Raw genomic sequence first — 10,319 nt, forward strand, 5'->3', positions numbered from 1 at the left:
ACCTATGGTTCAAGAAGCACACCCTTTAGCTCTGCACATAGCACATCCCTAAACTCTGTACTATGTATCAAGCGCACCCCGGAACTCTGCACATAGCACATCCCTAAACTCTGTACTATGTATCAAGCGCACCCCGGAACTCTGCACATAGCACATCCCTAAACTCTGTACTATGTACCAGGCACACCCAAGAACTCTGCACATAGCACACCCCTATGGGAGGGGGTTTTTGGGGGTTGTGGTTGAGTTCCTTCGCCTATTTTCTGAGAAAAAAATCTCTGATTGCCGCTATCCTCAAAATCCCTAACCCTTCCCTACATCCACAAGACTAAAACTAACAACTATATTCCATAGTTCCTTCCCTGATATATCAACACCCCCACCACCAAAACCACCCCTCCTACCCCTCTCCTACAAAATACAAATGAATTGATTGATTCAATACAATTAAAATATGTCAATGTCCAAAAGTGTGCTCGCCCGTGTGACAGCAAAAAAACTGCAGTACCCAAAATTGTCCATAGGTGACACTTTAAAGCCTTTACTGGTCCTCAATTTAAGATTTAACAATACATGATGGCCCTGGAATGATTGTTTTCATGCATGTTGGTTTTGTATGCATGCACACCTGACATATGTGCATGTGTGGAGGGGGTGGGGGTTAAAAAATGTTTTGGACATTTTAACTTTTTTTTTTTTTTTTTTTTTTAAACTCTTTTCTTAAAGTGTAACTAAAATCAAAACTTTGAATAGAGTGGAAATCGATAAGGAAACCTGACAACTGCTGTCTGTCCCTGCTGTCAACTTTTATTGCTGTCTCTATTTTTCCTGTTTAGTATTATCATTAAAAGTGAAAGAAAATCCAACATTTTGGGTTGGCATCAGAACACTAATAGTTGGAAAATTTTCCAATGGGAACACTAGTTCTTGTGGAGGGATTTCCTCTCACATCCTATTTTGTTTATGAAACAGGAAGTGAAGGGAAATCTCCCCAATGGGACACATAGGCCTTACTCTATCCAAAATGAAAAAGTTTTGCCTTTAGTTACACTTTCACTTTATTTATATTTCCTGTTCCCGGCCGGACTGACAGGAAGTGCACACTGAGTGCTCACATCCTGTCAGTCCGGCCGGGAACAGAAAACGGAATCTCCTTATTTTTTTTTTGAAAAGCCTATGGCGTGTGAACACACCCAAAAACTCCACCCGGTGCAGAAAAATGTGCACACACATAAAGAGTGTTCACAAAAACATGCAGACGGGTGCAACGTCAAGTGGTCCTCCTGTGAAGAGGGACCCAAACCCTGATCCCCCGGGGCGTTAGGCTCCAGACTGGGACTGAGGTACTGTGGTCCGAGCAACCGAAGCCGACACGGACCCAACTTCCTCGAAAGGGAGTGCCGAAACAGAACCCTCCCAGTACTAGGTGGGGCTCCCCCGAAGGGAGACCCCATGAGAGCAGGCGAACTAAGCCAGAAGGCCATGTCCACCCACTCCCAAGACGTTCAGGGCTGGCCCGAGGACCCGCACCCTACCAATCACACAGTGACACAAAACGTGCACAACAAAAAAAGACAAAAATGTGACAAACATGGGCTTAAATTAAATAAAGTGGGGGAAAGGGATAGTGAAAAGAAGTGGTCATTGTGATCAACAATGACCAGGCCCTCCGGCCAGGAATAAAAAATTCCTCCGGTCCTAGCCAAAAGGCCCGGCCCAGGAGGCAGGTGCTAAAAAAAGCGTGTATCTGGTGCAGTGACCGTGGTATCTTAAATCAATGTGTCCCTCACACACAGTGATCTTCAGATAACCCTGGACTGCCACTCCAGGGGCACATGCACCATAGGCTTTTCGTTCCATATCCGACCTGCTGAAACCATCCTTCCAGGTGCAATGACGTCATTGGATTGCATCCACCCTCCCCATGTAGGAGGTGCTTCAGCGCTCCGCTGACAACTGATAAGGACAGATACCACACCTAGTCCTAGCCAAAAGGCCGAGAAGCGACAGGGAAGACAACCACGATCAGCACGGCCAGAGTGCAATGGCCGAGCCTCACCCTGGGAGAACCACCTTCATGATCATGGTGTCTCCCCTGCCAGGTAAGTACTACAAATCTTCTTTTAGGTGAGAACAAAAAAGAAAAACAAATGTTTCTGTAACTGCTTTAAAGTGTTAGCAGGAGTTAAGGCCCAGATTCACGAAGGAGATTACGACGGAGTATCTCAGATACTCCGTCGTATCTCTCAGAGAATCTATGCCACTGATTCATAGAACCAGTTACGCATAGATACGCATAGATATCCCTAAGATCCGACAGGTGTAATTGTTTTACACTGTCGGATCTTAGGATGCAGTACCGCGGCCGCCGCTGGGGGGAGTTTGCGTCGTAAACCAGCGTCGGGTATGCAAATTAGGAGTTACGGCGATCCACAGCGGTTTTTCGCGTTCGCTACGTCGCCGCTAGTCTAGTTTCCTGTCGCAAAGTTAGTCGTCGTTTTGGGTGCCTTTAACTTTAGACAGCAAACGTATTGCTGTCTAAAGTATGGCCGTCGTTCCCGCGTCGAAATTAAAAATTTCACGTCGTTTGCGTAACACGTCCGGGAATACGGAAGTACGCTACGCACGTCACCGATCGCAAAAATGACGTCAGTTCGCGCAAAGCACGGTGGGAATTTCGAAATGGAGCATGCGCAGTAGGTCCGGCGCGGGAGCGCGCCTAATTTAAATTGTACACGCCCATTCGATTTGGACCGCCTTGCGCCGGACGTATTTACGATACACCGCCGCAAGTTTCCAGGTAAGTGCTTTGTGGATCGGGCACTAAAACTGAAAACTTGCGGCGGTGTAACGTAAATGGCTTGGGTTACACGGGTGCAATTATACCTGAATCTGGCCCTAAGTCTTTATTTGTCTGTATAAAAGGATAGAAAGTCGCGCTAAATATAATGAATGAAAACCCTGTGATGGCAACACTTTGCCATCATAGGGTTTTCATTCATTATATTTAGCGCGACTTTCTATCCTTTTATATTTTGTTTTTGCATGGTTTCACATGTTTTGTATGTGTCGCAGCTTGGTTTTTATTAGCTATTTTTCAATTTGTATTATTTTATTTTCTCATTAGCGCAGTATTCCCCTTACCCCTTTATTTGTCTGTCACTTACCTAACGTGTTACTAAACCCACAACGGTAACCTAATCCTCTGCCGTGTGTAAAAATACTATTTGATCCTGTATGCAGGGCTGCCATCAGGAATTATGGTGCCCCTTACACAGCTTCAGGCATGGGGCCTGGAGCAGAGAACCGGGGGGGGGGGGGGGGGGGTGCTGCCGCCTGAAATTAAATTTGAATTGAGAAGCGGGGGGCTGCCGCGAATTGAGAAGTGGGGGGGGGGGGCCTTTACAAAAAAAGGAAGAAATAAAGAAAAATATATATATAAAAAAAAGGGGGTAGCCATCCGGGACCCTGCTGGACCTCCGGGCCCTTTAATGAAAAAAATGATATATAAATATATCCGGGACCCTGGGGACCTCTGGGCCCTTTAATAGAAAGCTAAAAAGAAAGACAAAATATATATAAAAAAGATATATATATATTTTTTAAAAAGAGGGGTTGCCATCTGGGGCCCTCCAGGCCCTTTAATGAAAAAAAATGATTGATATATATATATATATATATATATATATATATATAAATGTAGGTATATATATATAAATGTAGGTATATATATATATATAAAAATAAATTACAAAAAAAGGAGGGTTGCCATCCGGGACCTCTGGGCCCTTTAATAAAAATAAAAAAATAAACCTCTGGGCCCTTTAATAAAAAAATAAAATAAAAATATATACAAAAAAAAAAAAAATTTATAAAAAAAAGAAAAAGAAAAGTGGGTTTGCCATCCAGGGCCATGGGGACCTCTGGGCCCTTTAATGAAAAAAAATATATAAACAAAAATAAAAAATAAACATTTAAAAAAAAAAGGGGGTTTGCATGTCTGGATAAGACAGAGTTACTGGAGTCAGGCTGCACATGCTCAGTGTGATGTGCATTGCTAGAGCGTGCATGTGACCAGCACAGGGCCAATCAGCACTGTCCATACAGAGGGTTAGGGGCCCTGCATGCTGATAGAACAGCTCAGTGCAGTATGAAAACTCTTCCTACAATCTTTAACTGGGAATTGATAGACGTCACAAGACTGCTATATACTGCTGAAGAGAAAGGGTATTTAGCAGTTTATATTTACTCAAATAATTGCATTTCCATGTTTTGTGTACTGTGGGAGACCAGATATAGTGAATTCAGGGTCCTGGGTATAGTAACACTTAAACATGACATGTGCATTTAAGAATAACCTACCAATCTGGTGACAACAATGCTGTGCGATTTCACTGCAGAACAAATGTTGCCATCTCTCTGATAAAGGAAGTGGAAAAATAACATAGAAGGTGAAAGAAATGTGGTGAGAGGAAAAGGGGCTGCACACCCCGAATGATACAATGTGGGATGATTCCCCCAATGGGTTTTTTTAGCAGCAGTATTCAATAATTATCACAATGTATATGTAATAAAAGGTTTCTTTATTAATTATAAACATACTTACCTGGCAGGGGAGACACCATGATCATGAAGGCGGTTCTCCCAGGGCGAGGCACGGCTATTGCACACTCTAGGCCGTGCTGATCGTGGTTGTCTTCCCTGCCGCTTCTCGGCCTTTTGGCTGGGACTGGGTGTGGAATCTGTCCTTATCAGTTGTCAGCGGAGCGCTGAAGCACCTCCTACATGGGGAGGGTGGATGCAATCCAATGACGTCATTGCACCTGGAAGGATGGTTTCAGCAGGGACTACGCCGTGCTGCCCGACAGAATACTGGGGGCCGGCCCATGGTTGAGTCTGAGCCATCTGGAAGGGTGCTCCTGGTGAGGATGGGTGCTGTGCTTGGTCTTGGTCTTTTTGCCGAGTTCTAGTCTGGCCTTCTGGCTGGCTGGTGTAAGTGCTATCTCTGTCGACGATCCGGTTGGAGGAGCTGGTAATGCCCTGTGGTAGGACAGGGCAGAGCCATGCAAATCCGCTGGGTTGATGGAGGGTCTGGAGGGGCTAGTATTGGTGGAGGCTGCTAACTGGAGCGGCAGTTCTCCCCAAGAAAACCTTGAAGGGCTCTCTAGCTGACAGGGGTGGAGGGCTGCACTGGCCGGTCGGGGGGTCGGATATGGAACGAAAAGCCTATGGTGCATGTGCCCCTGGAGTGGCAGTCCAGGGGTATCTGAAGATCACTGTGTGTGAGGGACACATTGATTGAAGGATACCACGGTCACTGCACCAGATACACGCTTTTTTTAGCACCTGCCTCCTGGGCCGGGCCTTTTGGCTAGGACCGGAGGAATTTTTTATTCCTGGCCGGAGGGCCTGGTCATTGTTTCACCACAATGGCCACTTCTTTCACTCTCCTCTCCACTATCCCTTCCCCCACTTTATTTTATTTAAGCCTGTGTTTGTCACTTTTTTGTCTTTTTTTGTTGTGCACGTTTTGTCACTGTGTGATTAGTAGGGTGCGGGTCCTCGGGCCAGCCCTGAACGTCTTGGGAGTGGGTGGACATGGCCTTCTGGTTTAGTTCGCCTGCTCTCATGGGGTCTCCCTTCGGGGGAGCCCCACCTAGTACTGGGAGGGTTCTGTTTCGGCAGTCCCTCCGAGGAAGTTGGGTCCGTGTCGGCTTCGGTTGCTCGGACCACAGTACCTCAGTCCCCGTCTGGAGCCTAACGCCCCGGGGGATCAGGGTTATGGGTCCCTCTTCACAGGAGGACCACTTGACGTTGCACCCGTCTGCACGTTTTTGTGAACACTCTTTATGTGTGTGCACATTTTTTCTGCACCGGGTGGAGTTTTTTGGGTGTGTTCACACGCCATAGGCTTTTCAAAAAAAAAAAATTAATTATAAACATATGGTATGATCATGACAGTTAAAATATGAGCTCTGGTAGAGGAAAGTATACTATTCAATATACAAAAAGGCAAACACAAAATTGTTACACAGCATTACATATCATATGCATGTGTAACAAACCTGACACGTTTTGACCCAATCAAACAGGGTCTTCTTCAGAGGGTTGGTTTGCTGTAAGAGATTATATAGTGAATTCTTTACCAAAGTTAAATATGGTTGGTAAGGAATACAAAGTTACTAAATTACATTTTTAGGTGCAAATTTCAGTATTTCAGTATTTAGGCTACAAACAAGTACGCCAGGTAAATGGCAATGTGATTTAAGGTAGATATTAAGGTAAAAAAACATATTTTTGTTATTTTGGATCTAATAAGGGCAAATTATTGAGTCACATCACCCCCTGCCGCCATCCCCCTCTGCAGTGCCACAATCTCCCCCTGCCTACAATCTCCCTCTCCCTCCAATCTCCCCCTGCCTCCAATCACCTACTGCCTCCAATCACCCCCTGCCTCCATCCCCCTCTGCGGTGCCACCAACAACCCCTGTCTCCATCCCCCACCCTCTGCGGTGCCACCATCCCCCTCTGCGGCGCCACCAACACCACCTGCCTCCAATCACCCCCTGCCACTAACACCCCCTGCCTCCATCCCCCTCTGCGGTGCCACCAACAACCCCTGTCTCCATCCCCCACCCTCTGCGGCGCCACCAACACCACCTGCCTCCAATCACCCCCTGCCACTAACACCCCCTGCCTCCATCCCCCTCTGCGGTGCCACCGCAGCCACCATCACCCCCTGCCTCCAATCTCAATGCGCAGTTCCAAGCCAAACTAATCTCGGCTATTTTTACTGGCACATTCCCGCAACCACAGACATTTACGAACGGGGGGAAAAAGTGCCCATTTTTACAAACTGTCCATAAAAATATGGACGTTTGGCAACACTGGGCTGGACGTAACCTGACCACCTGTCTGTTTACACTCAAATGCCTCTAATGTCATCCAGTTCACCAAGACAGAGGGGAGTGAATCATCATCTATTTTTTTTTTTTGTTTCTTTTTAGCGGATCGGATTGGATGTAGGTGGGTGCAAACCCACCGCTCCATGTAGGAGAGTGGAGGGACTGTTTGGGTCTGCCTGAAACACGGAGAGGTGGACCTGATCGGAACATTTGTGTGAACAAGGCCGATTCAGAAAAACAAGCCATGTATTCATACTATAGAGAGGTTACATCATGTAAGCCACAACTTCCCTTGTCATTTTTTTTTTCTTTAAAAGCCTGTGGCGTGCAAAACACAACCCAAAAATTTCACCCGGTGCACCAACACCAACATAATGTACTGTCAATCCTCGTACACACGACCGGTTTTCCCGTCTGGAAAACTGCCAGGAGAGCTTTTGGCCAGGAAAACCGGCCGTGTGTATGCTTTCTCGCAGTTTTCCTATCAGGAAAACAGACATGAATCCCGAAGGGAAAAAAGAGAACCTACTCTCTATTTTTGCGGCGGCTTTTTTTCCGCCAGATTTACTAATACTCTATGGGAAACACTGTGAGGCAGTGCCCATGGAGCATACACACAGCCAGGATTCCCGACCAAAGCTCCATGGCAGTTTTCCTGCCGGGTTCTTGGCTTTCCCCTCGTTTTTCACGGCAGACTTTTTACCACTGTGAAAACCGAGCGTGTGTACAGGGCTTTAGAGCAGGGGTCGCTCTGATGGGGATGTAGCTGTGATGGTGGCTCTGATGGGGATGTAGATGTGATGGTGGCTCTGATGGGGATGTAGATGTGGTGGGGGCTCTGATGGGGATGCAGATGTGGTGGGGGCTCTGATGGGGATGCAGATGTGCTGGGGGCTCTAGATGGGGATGTAGATGTGGTGGGGGCTTTGATGGGGATGTAGATGTGGTGGGGGCTCTGATGGGGATGTAGAAGTGGTGGGGGCTCTGATGGGGAACACTTCTGTAAGGCCTCATGCACACTTAATGTTTGGCCCTGGTGCACGAGGCTCTGGCATTTAGGTGTGGGCGGAGGATACAAGTGCACCATCCAGCCCCGCGAATGGCAACCTTTTATTAAATTCTGCTGTATTCCATTTATAAATAGCTTCTTTTTTTTTCGGCCCGCGAATATCTGTAAAATATACAATGTGGCCCTTGAAGTAAAAAGTTTGGAGACCCCTGCTTTAGAGTAATGGGATGACTTTTTTGACCAATCAGTCCGTATCAGAATTAAACTCTCTTTCCTGGATAACTTTCTGTTTGTATCAAAAGTCCATGATTGGTGATTTGCCTTCAGATTATAATTTTTTTGTAATAATTAAATACTACATGACTATTCTGCAGCTTCAATTTGTAATACTCTGGAAAAGCTTAAGGGGGAATAGAAACATGTACAACAATAAAGGTAAACAGTGGAACCTCGGATTGCGAGTAACACGGTTAACGAGCGTTTCGCAATACTAGCACTGTATTTTTTAAAATCCTAACTCGGTTTAGGAGTGTTGTCTTGCAAAACTAGCAGGATTCAGGCCAAAGCGGTGTGCAGTACTGCGTTTGGCCTGAAGTGGGGCGTAGCTGATTGTCGCTGTTCGGAGCAGTTCGGAAATGATCGTAAAGACTCGGAAATACGCAGTTCCCGAGCCTTTCCGATGTTTCCTGAGGTCTGCCGAGCTTTCCTCTGCCGTTTTCGTGTGTTCCCGAGGCTCTCAGGCGCCCCCTACCTCTGCCCGCATGCGGTAATGCATGCCATTGAAGTCAATGCGGAAAAAAATATTTTTGTTTCCATTGACTTCAATGGAAAAATTTGCTTTGATATGTACTGGATTACGAGCATTCTCCTGGAACAGATTATGCTCGTAATCGAAGGTTCCACTGTATAACAAGTACAGCGCCACTGAGCATGTGCAAAGGAATGGTGGCCATCTTTGATGCCAAAATTCCATGTTGCTGTACCATGTAATATGTTTTACTTCTAGACATTTTGTAAGCGCTTAGACTTAACATAAAACCACCCATAAAAAGGGAATTTATTATGTGGGATGTCTATTTTATCATAGGTACATCGCTCCTACTGAGCTAATTCCCAGTGGTGCAGCGGTTCCCTGCAAGTTGTGGATGTAAAGGTGCATCTCATAAAATTAGAATATCATAAAAAAACAACTATTTCAGTAATTTAATTCAAAAGGTGAAACTCGTATATTATATAGATTCATTACACACAGAGTGATATATTTCAAGCATTTCTTTCTTTTAATTTTGATGATTATGGCTTCCAGCTAGTGAAAACCCATAATTCAGTATCTCAGAAAATTAGAATATTACATAAGATCGATTAAAAGAAAATGATTTCTATACAGAAATGTTGGCTCACTGAAAAGTATGTCCATGTAAAGTATAGTATGCACTCAATACTCAATGTCAACACTAGCAGATGACATGAATCCCTACATCATCACGGACTGTGGAAAATGTTGCATTTCATTTGAAATCAAGGTCCCAGGGCCAAATTCTCAAAAAGCTGTGCAAATTTAGTATTACCTAACTTATGTCATTTAAGTTACGGCGCCCTAAGTTGGTGTCGTAAGTGCCGTATCCTCAGCGCATTTGCGTACAAAATTGCGCCATCCTTAACCTAAATTCCAAGGCGTAAGGCGTGGTTATGGCAAGTGGGAATGAAGTGGGCGTGCTTCATTGTAATGAGCCGTGACCCCATGCAAATGAAGGGCCGGCCGTACTGCGCATGCGCGCACGAATCTGGACCTCACTGGGCATGTGCAGAACTTTGCTCATCGCAATCAGTGAGATAGGTAAAAGGCCAAGCGTACTTAGTTTGAGGATCGCCCTGTGTCTAAATAGCCCCAGTCAAACACACTTCCCTTGCAAAAGTATTTCCCTGTGTTCCCTTCCTAAAGCAAGTTGCTTCTGCTTTGAACGTTTGTCAGTGTTTGTTGGTAAGATTTGTTTGTGAGAAAAGTTGTTGAGGAGTTGTAGAGTATAGTTGGTGTTTGTTTTTGAGAATTTGTTATTTGTTTTGATTGTTTGCCTGTTTGTTTTTGATAAGTGTTTCTTTTTTGGTGTGTGATTGTTTTTTGTTTCCCTTTTTTGCCTGTTTGTTTTTGAATTTATAGTAGCTGTCTGTTTGTGTTTTTTTTTTTTTTGCTTGTTTTTTTTTTCTTTGTTGTGTGTGTATTGTTGATTGTTTTTTGGGTGAGTTTCCTGTTGCTGGGTGTTGTCTGTCATGGCCACCAAGCGCAGGAAGCTAAATTTTACAGTGGCAGAGAAGCATATTCTTGCTCAGGGCGTCATAAAATATGGGCGTTTTCTCCATGGCCCTGAGAGCCACAACACCACCCCGGCCAGGAGGAAGGAGATCCT

General features: G+C 45.3%; 2 pseudogenes; one reads left to right on the forward strand and one right to left on the reverse strand.

Moving 5' to 3' along the window:
- Nucleotides 1-1,932: 1,932 nt before the first annotated feature.
- Nucleotides 1,933-2,110, reverse strand: LOC120922045 (annotated as a pseudogene).
- Nucleotides 2,111-4,598: 2,488 nt separating this feature from the next.
- Nucleotides 4,599-4,779, forward strand: LOC120922048 (annotated as a pseudogene).
- The last annotated feature ends 5,540 nt before the right edge of the window (nt 4,780-10,319 follow it).

This window comes from Rana temporaria, unplaced genomic scaffold (genome assembly GCF_905171775.1).
Source record: "Rana temporaria unplaced genomic scaffold, aRanTem1.1, whole genome shotgun sequence".
In the NCBI taxonomy this organism is placed as follows: domain Eukaryota; kingdom Metazoa; phylum Chordata; class Amphibia; order Anura; family Ranidae; genus Rana; species Rana temporaria.